This window comes from Scyliorhinus torazame, chromosome 16 (genome assembly GCF_047496885.1).
Source record: "Scyliorhinus torazame isolate Kashiwa2021f chromosome 16, sScyTor2.1, whole genome shotgun sequence".
NCBI lineage: Eukaryota > Metazoa > Chordata > Chondrichthyes > Carcharhiniformes > Scyliorhinidae > Scyliorhinus > Scyliorhinus torazame.
The window spans coordinates 187,538,784-187,554,328 of NC_092722.1; the positions used below are offsets into that span (position 1 = coordinate 187,538,784).

At 42.5% G+C, this 15,545-nt stretch overlaps 1 protein-coding gene across 7 annotated transcripts in view; it reads right to left on the bottom strand.

Moving 5' to 3' along the window:
- Positions 1-15,545, bottom strand: part of r3hcc1l (R3H domain and coiled-coil containing 1-like) — a 201,825-nt gene that overhangs the window by 109,150 nt on the left and 77,130 nt on the right. For 4 of the 7 annotated variants that reach the window (XM_072479626.1, XM_072479624.1, XM_072479627.1 and 1 more), the window contains one exon: positions 9,703-9,768. The exons of the other annotated variants lie outside the window; for them this stretch is intronic. The gene's annotated coding sequence lies outside the window, so the exon portion shown is untranslated. The remainder of the gene's footprint in view (positions 1-9,702; positions 9,769-15,545) is intronic. 7 annotated transcript variants of the gene reach the window in all.

A 15,545-nucleotide genomic window follows, 5' to 3' on the forward strand; every position in this document is an offset into this window, starting at 1 on the left:
GCATGCCCTATTTTTTCTCATGTATGGATGATCTGTCTGGACGGCACACAGAACAATACTTTTTACTCTACCTCGGTACACATGACAATAAACAAGTCCAAATCCTTCATTAACGATTGGACTGAAGACCTTATAGGATGGGCTTGCAAGTTTGTGCCTGACACAAAAGGTATGTAATACTGTAAAGTTCTCGGATGAACAGTGGGAGGGCATTCAGCTTCTCAGAACTGCCCTGTCATTTAATTAGATCATGGCTGATCTCACCTCAAGTCCATTTCCTTGCCTTTACTACATATACCATGACACACGTGTTCAACAAAAAAATCATCACCATCAGTCTTGAACGCTGCAATTGCCCCACAAGCCAATTTCCAAGTTTCTCTCAAATCTCTATGTGGAAAAAGTGCTTCCTGATTTCCCTCCTAAATTCCAATGTTAAGATTTTGTTCTTGATTTCCCCTAATATAGTTTCTCCATAGCTACCCTATCAAATCCTTTTAATATTTCAAATACCTTGATAGGTTCTCCCCCTAATCCTCTACATTCAAGGGAACGCAAGTCAAGTCTATGCAACCTAGCCTCTTAAATTAACCCGTTAAACACTGATATTATTAGGTGCTGTGCCCCCTCCAAGATTATATACTTCCTGAGGTGCAATGCCCAAATGAGTATGTGGTACTCCAGGTGAGTGCGGGGGACAGCCAATGTTCTGGACAATTGTCATACGATTTCTTCTGCATTGTATTCTAACCCCTTGAGGTAAAGGCTTACAATTCCATTAGCCTTTTTGAACCAGTCTACTGACTTTTAATGATTTGTTTAATGATTTTTGTACTTGAACTCCCAATACTCTTTGGACATCTATAGTTTCCTGTTTCTGAGCATTTAAAAAAAAAATTCAATCTGTGTCTCCTGGGTCCAAAGTGAATGCATCTCACACTCTCACTGAACTCTATTTACCATAGCTTTCCCCGCTTGCTCAAGCTGTTTATATTTCCCTTTGTTTTCTGCTTTATTCACAATCATCTGGAATGTAGAGTGTAGGAGGATCTAGACATGATGGTGGAATGGACCTGCGTCTGGTAGATGTCTTTTAGTGGAGACAAATGTAGTGCGATGTCTTAAGGTTAGGGCAATTCCAAGTACGTGCACAGCATGTACAGTTGCCCATTCAAAGCTGCAGAACAGGAAAAAAACCTGCTTAAACGTCACTCATGAATGATTGAAGGATCATGATGTTACACAAACCAAATACAAGGCAAACCAAGATCTTGTACATCTAGACGACTCATTCCAACTTTGATTACTTCCCATAGTAGGGATGCTGAGACTGTGGAAAAGGTTCAGGGGGTCCAACCATCTAACTGCCATGCAATTTAATGCCCCTCAGTCATGCAATTTAATGTCCCTTTTTTCACTTTGGAAATGCATAGCCTGCAAAGGGACATGAATAAGTTCCTTTTTTTAAATTTACAATTAAGGGGCAATTTAGCATGGCCAATTCACCTAACCATGCACATCTTTTGAGTTTTGGGGGGAGAATGTGCAAACTCCACACAGATAGTGACCTGGGGCCAGGATCGAACCCTGGTCCTCAGCGGCGTGAGACAGCAGTGCTAACCACTATGCCACCATACCACTCTAACTAAGTTCATATAAACAAATCAAGAGATTTGATTCTGCCACATTAATAGGTCATTCCAGCTAGGCAGCTAGGGGGGTGGAGGACATTATTACAACTTATAAAAGGCATTGTGTTAAGTTGGATGTCAAGAAGAACTTATTTTTACAGGAAGTTAAAGGCCCCTACAACAAGCTCCCAGCACATGGAGGGAATCCATACCCATCACAAGTGTTCAAAAGGGGGTTTGACAAGTTCACACAAGTGATGACATCTCAAATTATAGCAGAAAGGTGGGTTGGAGAATGAAATTTCAGTCACTGTGATTATCTGACACTTGTTGGGCGGTGGTGGGGGAATGTTAAAGATTAATTTTCCAGGGTTTCTTTTTCCTAAATCAAACCATATTTCTTTCCTCTTTTCCCCACTCTCTTCCCAGAGACTGCATGAATGCACGAGTGCAATGGACTTAGTGGCATGCGCAACGTACAGCTTGTTGGGACGGTGAAGGCTCGATCGTCCAGCTGGCCTTTCTCTGTGCCTTCTTTCACATATATCCCATTTTCTTCTGTCTTCGCTGCAACTAATTCTAAGTTAGTTAAGGGCTCAGGAATCGGCAGAATAATTTTTTTTGTACCACGAACAAAAGTGCCTCAGTGCACATGATTTTAAAAATGTATTTTTTAATAGCCTAATTTTTCAATCCAAATCAGGGTATCATTCCCACAGCGGTAGCAGGGCTAATCAACCTAGACAGGGACAGCGCTCTGTTAAAAATCTATTGCAGCCACTCAGATATATACATTTGAGGTAGCAGATTTTTAAAGATTTAATTAAATGTGACAAAGAGGACCTGGGGACTTGAAGATATGAACCAGTGACGGGACCTTTAATCAGATAATCGGTATTACTACCCTCCAGAGCTGCTGACATAGGCAGCACTGTGGTGCCTCAACATACTACCTCAGAATGGTAGTAAATGAGTTATACTTGGAATTTAGGAAGCAAAATGTTTACCGTACGAAGGGCAGAGAGCACTGGATTTCTGTTTTCAAGGAGAAACAAAACAATACAGAGCACAATTCCCAAATCAGACATTAAAAGACTGGCCTTCACTCATCAGAAAAACTTTGCTCATCTCACCAAACATCAGTGGTTCCGATTATTGGTAATAAGCAGTTCACTGCATAGCACGGAAGCTGGGTGCGCTGCTGGAAAGGTAATAAAAGATGGATTGATCGCTAAGATGGCCAGATGGATTAAAGAAAGTGATCAATTGAGTTTGAGCTGTCCCAGGTGCTCTTGTACACGTCCTGAAGTGCAATCAATGGACGCCTGTGAACACGCTGCTCGGTTGTGTCAAGAACTGAAAGAAGGAATTCTTTTTAAGATTGGTAGATGGTGGCGCTGTGAAGTAGGAACAATAATTTAACAGGTTTGGGCCTGCCATTCCTTGCAATCAAGTCTCCCAACTGCAGCTATGCGAGGATGGAATGCTTCAAGTGGTAACCAGGACTTCTTTGTGTGAAAGAATGGGAAACTGTCCAGTTTCTGAGCTGTAAATTCTATATCGGAATAGGGACATTCACCGATCCTACTCAACTTCCAGGATTAGAGATTCCTAGCAGTAATGGAATTGACAATGCCTGAAGAAGGGAAGTAATATTTGCATTATGTAGTGTATTTTCAAATCAAAACTTCTCAATACTTCTTTGGAGTGCAGGCAATGGGAAATAAGATTTTAATCTTGCTGAAGGCTTGTGAAGTTTGCGCTCATGTCTTATACTTATTATCCAAGTGAAATAGATTGCTTTGTGAAAGGTAATATTTTAAATTGATCTTTCATTATTTCAAAGACCTTTGCCGTGCCTTTTCTCAGCCCTCTCTTCAGCAAAGGTAAATTTACTTAACTCGAACCTTTGATTTTTAATAACTAGTCTCCAAATCACCCTGGTCACTTTTAAAAAGGATCATTGATTTGCAGAAAGTGGTCATTTGACCAACGGTGCATGTGCTTACTCTCTGAAAGAACCAGTCAGTCTAAATTCCCGTACCAGCCTCCTCGAACAGGTGCCGGAATGTGGCGACTAGGGGCTTTTCACAGTAACTTCATTTGAAGCCTACTTGTGACAATAAGCAATTTTCATTTCATTTTTCATAAATTTGGCGGCGGGGAAGCTTCTGGAAACAGTTATTCGGGATAGAACTAATAGTCACATGGAAAAGCATGGATTGATTATGTAGAACTAGCATGGGTTTCTTCAGGGGAGATCGGGTTTAACTAACGTGTGGGAGATTTTGAAGAGAGGGTTGATGAGGGTTGTACATGGACTTTCAAAAAACATTCGATACAGTATCGCTACAAGAAACGTCATAGCTCATGAAATAAAAGGGACAGTAGCAACGTGGGTACAAGATTGGCTGAGTAATAGGAAACAGCGAGTAATGGTTAATGGATATTTTTCAGAGTAGAGAAGTTAACATATCCTGCTATCTTACCTTTTTTATGGGCCAGGGTTTAGAAAACTCCAAAGTATATCATGGAGTTCACCTGACCTGCAACTGTTTATAGATTTTGGTTACATGGAGCACAAGGGCCTACCTTTCAGGTGTTATTCAACAAGAGGCCTTCAGCACTTTTAGAATAAACAAAGTTTATTCTACGAATTTAGTTAACATTTTTATATAAACACACGCAGTAAGCATTTTCATCAACCATAAACACCCCACACAGCCACAGTACTCTATGTATAACCCTTAATAAATTCCCTCTTTAAACTGTTCCAATTTAGTAACAAGATCCCATAAACCAGAAACCCCTTTTCAAAGGTGTGGCCCAGCACACGGCACTCACGACCTGGTTTAGATGCTCTTGTCCTTTCCAAAACAGCAGGTTTGAGTTTCTTCCAGAAAACAATTATTTCTTTAAAAGTCATCTGGAAAGTTTTTAAAATGCAGAGGGAGAGAGAGTCAGGAACAGACTGCACTGTCTGAATCCAGCAGCTAAAATGTGAAAATGAAATCAAAAAACTCAGAGCCACACAACAGCCCCAAACCAAAGCGAAAGTAAAACTCAGAGCCACAGCCCAGCTCCACCCACACAATGAGATCAATAAAGTCATGTGATAAGACAAAACATTGCTTAAAGGGACTCTCCCATGCCACCTTAACGCCACTATCAGCACCTTCTTTAGCCCTTAATGCTGCCATTAACACTCCCCTTATCCTTGATATCTTTGTCAATCACTCTTTAGCTCCCACCTATCCCTGACCTTTTATTCTGCTCCACCTTCCACTCCAACAATATAATCCATCACATTTCTACCCCTCTTCAGCTCTGAAGAGTCATACGGACTCGAAATGTTAACTGTTGCTCTCTCCACAGATGCTGCCAGACCTGCTGAGTTTATCCATTATTTTCTGTTTTCATTTCGGATTTCCAGCCTCTGCAGAATTTTGCTTTTATTTTAGGTTTGTAGTTCCCCAGGGTCGGTATTCGCACCCTTGCTTTTCTTGATATATATCAAAGGGACAATTTCAAAGTTTGGTGGAGTGGGCAAATAAGTGGCATATGAAGTTCAATGCAGAGAAGTTTGAGGTGATTAATTAAGGTACGAAGCACATGGAGGGACAATATAAAATAGGGTGAACAGCTCTAAAGGGTGAGCAGGAGCAGAGGGACCTGGATATATATGTGCATAAGTCATTAAATATGGCAGGGTAAGCAGGGAGAGTAGTTAATAAAAGCATATAGTATCCCAGGCTTAATTAATAGAGGCATAGAGCAAAAGAGCAAGAAGGATTGGTTGAACTTGTACAGAACACGAATTAGGCCTCAGCTGGAATAATGTGTAGAGTTCTGGGTGCCACACCATAGGAAGAATGTTAATGCAGTGGAGAGAGTACAGCAGAGATTTACCAGAATGGTTCCAGGGATGAGAAAATTTAGTTTTGAAGACTGATTGGAGAAGTTGGGAGTGTTCTACTTGGAGAGGAGAAGGCTAAGTGGACATTTGAATGAGTTCTCAAAATCATGAGTAGCTGGACAGAGTAGATAGCGAGAAATTGTTCCGCTCTTCAAGGGATCGCGAACAAGAGGGCACAGATTTAAAAGAATGCGATTGAGAACAAGTGTTTTCACACAGCGGGTTTGGAATGCACTTCCTGGAAGTGTGGTGGAGGCAGGTTCAATTGATACATTCAAGCAGGCGTTAGATGATTATCTGAATAGAAACAATGAAAGGGGTACAGGGAAAAGGCAGGAGAGTGGTACTAAGTCATAGTGCTCAAATCAGAGAGCTTGTGCAGACATGATGTGGGCGGCACGGTGGCACAGTGGTTAGCACTGCTGCCTCACAGCTCCAGGGACCCGGGATCAATTCTGGCTTTGGGTGACTGTTTGTGTGGAGTTTGCACTTCCTCCCCATGCTCCGGTTTCCTCCCACAGTCCAAAGTTGTGCGGGTTAGGTGGATTGGCCATGATAAATTGCCCCTTAGTGTCCAAAAGGTAAGGTGGAGGTACTAGGGTGGAGGCGTGGGCTCTTTCCATGGGCCGGTGCAGATTCGATGGGCCAAATGGCCTCCTTCTGCACTGTAAATTCTATGATGGGCTGGGTGGCTTCCTTCTGACTCGTAACAATTCTGTAAACCATGCTGTCCCCTCTTCTTTGTCCAGACCTTGAACGTTTCTTTTTCAAATATTTATCCAATTGCCCCTTAGAAACCACTATGGATTCTTTTGTGATTATCTCAGACTTATGACTTCTAATTACTGACTCACTGACCTGTGGAAATAGATATTTTTTCTATTTACCTCGGTGATACCTTATATTCCCAGACCTCCTCTTAGCCATCGCTCTGTTCGAGTGTTTTTTAAAAAAGCCCCAGTTTTCTAGATTATTCTCATAACTGAAGCCCCTCATCCTCGGTATCACACAAATAAATCTCTCGGTATCACACAAATTAATCTCTCCGCACCATCTCAACAGCCTTGACATCATTCTTAAAATAGGCTGTTCAAAGGTGGGCGAACTGGCCCAGTCAATAATTTGTATATTTGGACAGCATTACCACTTTGCTTCTGCATTCAATATCGCACTCTTTAAAGCTCATTCGGTCCAAGGTGTCAGATTCTGTTTGGCAATGCTCCTGTGAAGCATCTAGGAACCCTTCACTCCATTAAAAAGATGCTATGTGAATATACGTTGTTGTTATGCTTCCTTTTCGGTTTTATACAGTCAGGGATGTGGGCCTCACCAGCATGGCCAAAGCTTGTTGCCCATTCCCAATGGCCCCTTGAGAAGGTGGTGGTGAACCTTCTCCTTGAACTGCTGTAGTCCATGTGGTGCAGTCACAGTGCTGTTAGGAAGAGTTTTTATTCTAGTGGTGATAGGCAACTATCTGGACCATTTCAGAAGGAAGTTAAAGCATTAACCTGATTGCTGAGAGTCTGGTGTCACGTGTAGGCGTGGCCGGATATTTTTTTTCCAATTAAGGGGCAACTTAGCGTGGCCAATCCATCAATCCTGCACATCTTTGGGTTGTGGGGGGTGAGACCCACGCAGACACGGGGAGAACGAGCAAACTCAACACGGACAGTGACTCGGGGCCGGGATTGAACCTCAGTGCCGTGAGGCAACAGTGCTAACCCATGCGCCACCTGCTGCGAGCCAGGTAAGTTTTTAAGACAATCCAGTAATTTCATGGTCACCATTACTGATGCTGGCTTTTCCAGATTTATTTAATTAACTGAATTGAAACTCTCCAGCAGGGATTTGAACTTGTGTTTCTGGGTGATGAGTCCAAATCTCTGGGTTATAAAACCTGTGACATATATACCCAGCTCTGGTTCCTGGTATATATGCTTTCTCTCCACCTCCACAGCTTTCCAACATGCCCCCTCCCTGCCTTTAAAGATTTATATAGCTGAACCGCCAACATTCTCTGCTGCTTTATTCCATTCAAGCCAGTTCTGCCCTGGTGGTCTCACGTTGATGCAACAGTCAAGAAAGCCCAACAATGTCTCTACTTCCTACGGAAGCTAAAGAAATTCGGCATGTCTGCATCGACTCTCACAAACTTCTACAGATGTGCGATAGAGAGCATCCTATCCGGCTGCATCACAGCTTGGTATGGCAACTGCTTGGCCCAAGATCGCAAGAAACTGCAGAGTGTGGTGAACTCAGCCCAACGCATCACACAAGCTTGCCACCCCCACATTGATTCTGTCTACAGCTCCCGCTGCCTCAGGAAGGCAGACAGTATTATCAGAGACCCCTCCCACCCAGGCTTTGCCCTCTTCCAGACCCTTCCGTCAGGCAGAAGGTACAGAAGTCTGAAGACCCGCACATCCAGACATCGGAACAGCTTCTTCCCCACAGCTACTAGACTCCTCACCGACTCCCCCTCGGACGGATCTGTTCCCTGTAAGAACACTATTCACGACGCCCTAGGCTGCTCTTGCTCATGTATTTGCTTTGTTTGGCCCCTTGTTCTGCACTGTAACCAATCACTGTTTGTCGATGTACCATTTGTCAATGTACTCTGTTGATTATTCTTGTGTCTACTATGTACGTACTGTGTACGTTCCCTCGGCCGCAGAAAAATACTTTTCACTGTACTCCGGTACATGTGACAATAAATCAAATCAAATCAGTTTATATTTTCTTACTAAAATGTATCATCTCACATTCTTCTACAATCAAACATTGCGATTAGAGCACCTTTCCCATCATCTTTCTGAATATTCTCGTCATTCTAGAATGCAGAGATCCTGCTGACTTCCCACACAGATCTATCATTTTGTTTCCAGTGCCATCTCCTTGGCTTTAGTAATCTGAGCTAAACTGCTTCACTTTCTTCTGTGCGCACCATTACACACCTCTCTGAAACCCAACGCAACATACTCGTTTATTACACCTGTCATTCTGTCATCCTCCATCAATATTTCCTTTTTGATCCCCATCAATCTTTTCCTTTCCTTGACTATTAACTCCTCTGGATTCAACCCAGTAACCATTTACTGGTTGTGTCTGTGTGCGCTGAGGGACTGCCAGTTTCATTTTCCGTATTTTTTCCTACGGCTGACACTCAGCTTCTCTCTCCACTCTTATTTCCACTGTCAAGTAAGGGACAGCTAGGGCCGCGTGATGGCGCAGTGGTAGCACTGCAGTCTCATGGCGCCGAGGTCCCAGGTTCGATCCCGGCTCTGGGTCACTGTCCGTGTGGAGTTTGCTCATTCTCCCCGTGTCTGCGTGGGTTTCGCCCCCACAGCCAAAAGATGTGCAGGGTAGGTGGATTGAACACGCTAAATTGCCTCTTAATTGGAAAAAATGAATTGGGTACTCTAAATATATTTTTTCTAAAGTAGGGGATAGCTGGGTGTAATTCCGGTAACAATATTCTCTTTGATTTAGGGAGATAGGCGATGGGGTAAGCCACATTCAAGGCTGAAAAGAGCACAAGGTAAGAGGTGGTGAACCACGTGGTGGCAATGTGCTTTTGTAAACCAGGAGTTTGTAAAAGCCTAAAGGAGGTTGGTGGCACGACAGAAAGGAGAAAAGTACGAGCTTGAACAGTTACGAGGTTCTGGAAAAGAATAAATAATGAGTTAGAGTCAATATGCCAAATCTTAATTTAATAAGGACACGGGGAGTCCACACCAAGTAAAATAAAAATAAAGTTTTATTTGCACAAACGGTATGAACGCTACCCAACAGATCCCTACGGGCTCCTATTGAGGTCCGTGCCTTACTGACCGGCTTTATATACATGGGTTAATTGAGATACCCCGCCCTAGTGGGGGAACTCGTACTCTGCAAGGAGCATGGGGAAGACAAGCATCCCCTCCCTCCAATAGGTTCTGTGTGGGATATTGCACTTTAATTTCAACAGAGGAAATGCAGAGAAAACACAGGCATAATATGTCTGTGGTGTACCCAAATCAGCTGGCTCCCAATAGCATCAACACAGAACAAAGGGAAAGCATTTAATTTTGTTTTTAAATTATATGAAACTTGAATCCATCCTGCCCATCAGGGAGGACATACTGAAATTAATTGAACAGAAATGAAGGATCTGACCTGTAATCATGCACCAATTTCATCATTTGTTGCCTTTGGATGTGGATGTTGGGCAGATCAATAGGACTGGATTAAAAGAAAAAAAATATAAAATGGAAAAAAGGGTAAGGCATTTTGTCCTTGCAGATGATAAATCATCAATAACGTTGCCTCTGCTTTCTGCTGAGATTAATTACACACAACTGTGAAAACAAACAAGACCAGAGCAAGTCAATTATTCTGGTTCAGAGCTGCGGGAGCAACGTAGCAAGAAATTCACAGAATACAACCACTGTGATCTCCCACAAACGCTTAAAAACACATATCAACATCATAGAAAAGTTAAAAATAGAATTTATGATCAAAACCAGAAGAGCAATTACAAATCCCTTTGAGTATGAGTGAAATATACCAAAATTCATTGAAATCAAAATGACTGAGCTGATAGGTGCAATATATTTATATAAATAAAAAACTCTCTCTCTCTCTCTCTCTCTCTCTCTCTCTCTCTCTATATATATATATATATATATATATATATCAGCACAATTTAAGGTTAGAGTTCCTGCCAAGTGGGGAATCTATCAAAAAAGGATGTTCCTGTTGAATAGAACAGCCTTTTCCCATTCTTAAAAATTCCAATGTTCCTTTCATGTGTCAATGATAGTTGTGGGAGTGGGGAAGGGGGATTTCCCCTGATCCCTTCTCATAGAATTTACAGTGCAGAAGGAGGTTGTTCAGCCCATCGAGTCTGCACCGGCCCTTGGAAAGAGCACCCTACCCAAGACCATACCCTCCACCCTATTCCCATTACCCAGTAACCTCACCCAACACTAAGGGCAATTTTGGACACTAAGGACAATTTAGCACGGCCAATCCACCTAACCCGCACATCTTTGGACTGTGGGAGGAAACCGGAGCACCCGGAGGAAACCCACGCAGACACGGGGGAAACGTGCAGACTCCGCACAGACAGTGACCCAAGCCTGGAACCGAACCTGGGACCCTGGAGCTGTGAAGCAATTGTGCTATCCACAATGCTACCGTGCTGCCCGTTTGACTACCATACACTAAAAGGAAGGTTATAAAACAGTCAACACTGAGATACTGAATAATCTCCAGACTGCCGCAGCAGATTTACAGTTCTCTTGTGCTGTGCTGTGCTTTTCCTCTGCCCAATTTTATTACTGAGTTGAAGATAAAAACTACTTTCATTTACTCCTGTCCTTTCCATCCCTAACCGGTTTTAATATTATCCACCCATATAAGCACTCGATTGTCATCACTGTGCTCTGACATGTTGTAGCTTTCTAGTAAAATTCTATAATTCAAAGGAGAGTGAAATATCAGTGAACATTAATTTGATCAGCTTTCTGCATTTAAAAAGTGACCAAGTCTAGCAGCAATATATTACTATAGTAGAATCCAGTTACCAGAATGCTTATTAGTTTGCCCAATACATTAAAAGGTGCACGCATGATTCAGGATCCTTTAAGCCATCTTTATACTGGTCCACTTTTCGTTCAGATTAGTCATAGAGTTTTACAGCACAAAAAGAGGCCCTTCAGCCCATTACATTTGTGCCGACCATCAAGCACCTACCTATTCTAATCCCATTTTCCAGCATTTGGTCCATATTCCAGTGTGTTCTGGCATTTCAAGTCTTCATCAAAATGCTTCTTAAGTGTTGGAGGGATCCTGCCTCTACCATCCTTTCAGGCAGTGAGTTCCACATTGCCTCCACCCTCTGGGTAAAGAAAGTTCTTCCTCAAATTCCCTCTCAACCTATGTCCCTTGTTACTGACCCATCGACTAAGGGAAAAAGTTTCTTCCCACCTACCCTATCGATATCCCTCATAACTTTGTACACCTCCATCAGGTCCCCCCTCAGCCTTCTCTGCTCCAAGGAAAACACCTCCATCCTAAGCAGCATCTTTTAATAGCTGAAACACTCCTGCATAGACAACATCCTGGTAAATCTCCTCTGCACCCATTCTAGTGCAATCACACCCTTCCCAGAGGGTGGTGACCAGAACTGCACATGGTACTCTCGCTGTGGAACAACGAGCATTTCATACAGCTCCATCATAACCTCCCTGCTCTTATATTCTATCTCTTGGCTAATAAAGTATCTCATATGCCTTCTAAGCACCTTATGTACCTTCCCCTGCTGCCTCCAGAGGCTGGTTATCCGTGCTTCCTAGCATCCTACCATTCATTGTGTATTCCCTTGCCTTGTTAGTCCTTCCAAAATGCATTAGCTCTCACTCTTCAGTGCTTAATTTGCCATTGTTCTGCCCAACTATGTCATCCTGTAACCTCACTCTGGGAGACCAGCACAGTAAACCAGATTCCAAAGTTTGCATTGCTGCGATTTCCTTATTCTGACGGCAGAACGATTGGGTGTATGAACCCACTTAGGGAGCCCAACATAACGGAGGGCCTGAAAAAACCTAAACTGGTTTGTAAAATCTCAAAACCACCGAGATATGAAATGGAGTGAGGAAATAAGAATCACAATGAGATTTCCAGCATGTCCATATATATAATGCACAAGAATACACCTCAGCAGAGATTGGCTTCAAGGTTTTAGCACAAAGGTGTACTGAGAACATCAAACCACAAGAGCTCCGATGGTGTTGAACATTCTCTAAAGATTAGTCATACTACATCTTTTGATAAACAGTGAGAACAGCACAAGCAACCTCAAATATTTCTGCTTGTGGGACTTGGAGGTTTATATTAATGCATTCCATCAGTAAAGGCAGTTATATTCTCCTATCGCCTACTAACTATTAGTTATTTAGCTGCTCACCAATCCTATCGAAGAGGAAGAGTGGGGATTATTTTTTTCTGTGGGTTTACAGGGCAGGGAAAAGGCAAGTCAACATGAGAAGGGTTTTACTGGAAACTTGACTTTTTAAAAATAATCAATATGAAAGCTGCACACTTTTGTTAACCTTGAAGCCAATTTCCAATTGATTTTCTGAAGCATTTTAGATATGGGGGAAAATAAAGTTACAATTTGTTCACAGTTTACTCTGAAGCATCGACAAAAACATCTTGCAATTCCATAAATCCCCCCAGGTCTAGAATCACCCTGGACGTTCAAGGCTGAGGTGAGCCAAGTCAACGATCAAGCAGTATCTTATGAAGTAAGAGGTTAACAAAGGTAGTCTTAATGTCCATCACCTCCTGTGTGGAGTTCGCTCGCAAATATGGATGTCTAAAATGCAGACAGGAGCAGGCGGCACAGCGAGGGAAGAGGAAACTGCAGAGTCTCATCAATGTGAACATTCTGACCACAGGTTCTACCCACTGGATTGCTGGAGACCCAGAGAATGGTCACACGGTCAGAGTTCACCTCATGTGGGATTGGGTGCACCGCACGCCCAGGTAATCAAGTATTGTATAGTTTTCCTGTATTATTAACATTAATTGACGAAGGAAGCAAAGTTGCATCTGTTGCTGCATTCAAATAATATTTTTGCAATGCTGTCAATAGTTTCCTTAGTGCAGTTAGGTGTTCTTGAAAAATAGCACAGAAGGTCAGACCCTGGGAGCATGTAAGCATTTGCAAGTGCCTCAGAAGCACCAAGGAATCCCTGGCAATGTGACAGTATCTGAGAATGTGCCAATGTATTTGCAGAGGGGAACATCACCAACAGTGTACAAACATTTGCAGGGCTTCCACTGGAATATGTCAATATTAGATGCCTGTTACAAGCATATGCACAGGAAAAACTAGAACCAGAGGACACCATCTCAGACTAAAGGGACGATCCTGTAAAACTGAGATGAGGAGGAATTTGTTCAGCCAGAGGGTGGTGAATCTGTGGAACTCTTTGCCGCAGAAGGCTGTGGAGGCCAAATCACAGTGTCTTTTAAGACAAAGGTAGAGAGTTTCTTGTTTAATAAGCAGAATCAGGGGTTACAGGGAGAAGGCAGGAGAATGGGGATGAGAAAAATATCAGCCATGATTGAATGGCGGAGCAGACTCGATGGGCTGAATGCTCCTATGTCTTATGGTCTTATTTCAAGTGAAAACACAATGGAATGTGCAATCTGAAAAGAAAGAAATTAACAAAAAAGAAAAGCTTGAAGTAAAGTAGGCGAATGTGCGTTAGCATTTGTTTCAATTGATGTCTGGATAGATGCACTAAAAGTGGTCAAAATGGGCATGGACCTTAGAGGGATTCAGCCGCGAGGTAGGGGAGAAAGATGAGAATCCCTGTTCCTAACCATCTGGTGACCCCTGCTGGAAAATGCACGGTTGTTTAGAAATCGTGTGGCGATGGGATGGACTCAGCGACGAGTCTATCTTCTCCCTCCCACGGTTGAATATCTGCCAACAGTTCATCCGGTTCTGCAGCAACATATCCAAACCCACCCCTACCCAAACACCTTTCAGGAGGCAGGAAAACAAATTCTAAAAGGTATTACCACAAACCTGCTGTGGCAGGATTCAGTAGAAATGGGTACTTTTGATTTATTTAAAAGCATCAGAAATAAAACCAGTATCACAGTTACCCACAGACACAGCCTGACAGCCATATTTATATACCACAAAACAATAATGATTATTGATTCACTTTATGTCGCTCACAACAAAACCTCATTTCATTTTTTTTTCTGAAGCATTGTTTCTTGTCAAAGTACCGAAATTACATGGCTATAATTGGGCAACAGTCAGAATCTGTAACACTAGGAGCAATGATCAGACTTGATGCATTGGCTGCCACAACCTTACTCAAGCCAGTTATTGATCCAAGTTTCATTACCGAGGTCAATAAAGAAGGGGAAATATTAAAATAAAAAGAAAATCTTCACTGCTGCCAGTGTCTGATACCCGATTTAACAAAAACTATTTCTCACTGACAAGCTACTGACAAAATATATTTGAGCTCTCCTCCAATACGTCACATCAGCAGTTTGGAAAGAGCTTTGTTCAAGTTCCTGTACTGCGTATATTAGTGCAGAGAGCGGAAATAAACTAGGGAAACTTGATCTAATCGCACAATTAAAAACTAAACCTTGAGAAAGAGCTCATCATCTTCAATATCACCATGTACGAAAACATTCCCTGACTAATTTTGTTCATTTGTTTAATTCAATTGTTTAGTGACCAGTGTTATCCCGAGAGCAATAGTTTGCAATTATGCAGTAGGATGGTGGCATTTGAATCGACAGGTTTTAACATTCTGCTAGCAGAGCTCTTTATTCATCACCTGAACTTTCTTCTGCCAAGAGTGCAAAATCTGTAAGTTTGATCGAGTATTTTGCACCTCTTCAGACATAACCCAGATTGGGGAGGTGACGGGTGCAAGACAAGGTGGAGGAGTGTTAGGGAGTGCTACGATTGCAATGCTGAGCATCTCTGGCAGTTTGAAATAACATGAACCACAGCGCAGAAGGAGGTCATTCGGCCCATCGAGTCTGCACCGACCCTCTGACAGAGCACCCTACCCAGGCTCACTCCACCTTATCCCTATAACCTACCTACACATTTAGCATGGCCACTCCAGTGTAGGAATATGATAGGAAAATTTTACATACAGCCATTAAACTTTACTGAAACTGTAAGACAACATTGTAATGAATGGAGAGGGGAATCAAGATATAAATATAAGACAGCCAATAAGAAATCCAATAGGGAATGCAGGAGCAATGTCTTTACCCAGAGTGTGGTGCTTTATTAATAGAGGCACAGAGTACAAGGGCAAGGAGGTTAAGGCCAAATTAGTGACTTAGAATCATAGAATCAAAGAACTTACAGTGCAGAAGGAGGCCATTCGGCCCATCGAGTCTGCACGGCCCTTGGAAAGAGCACCCTACCCAAGCCCATACCTCTACCCTATCCTCGT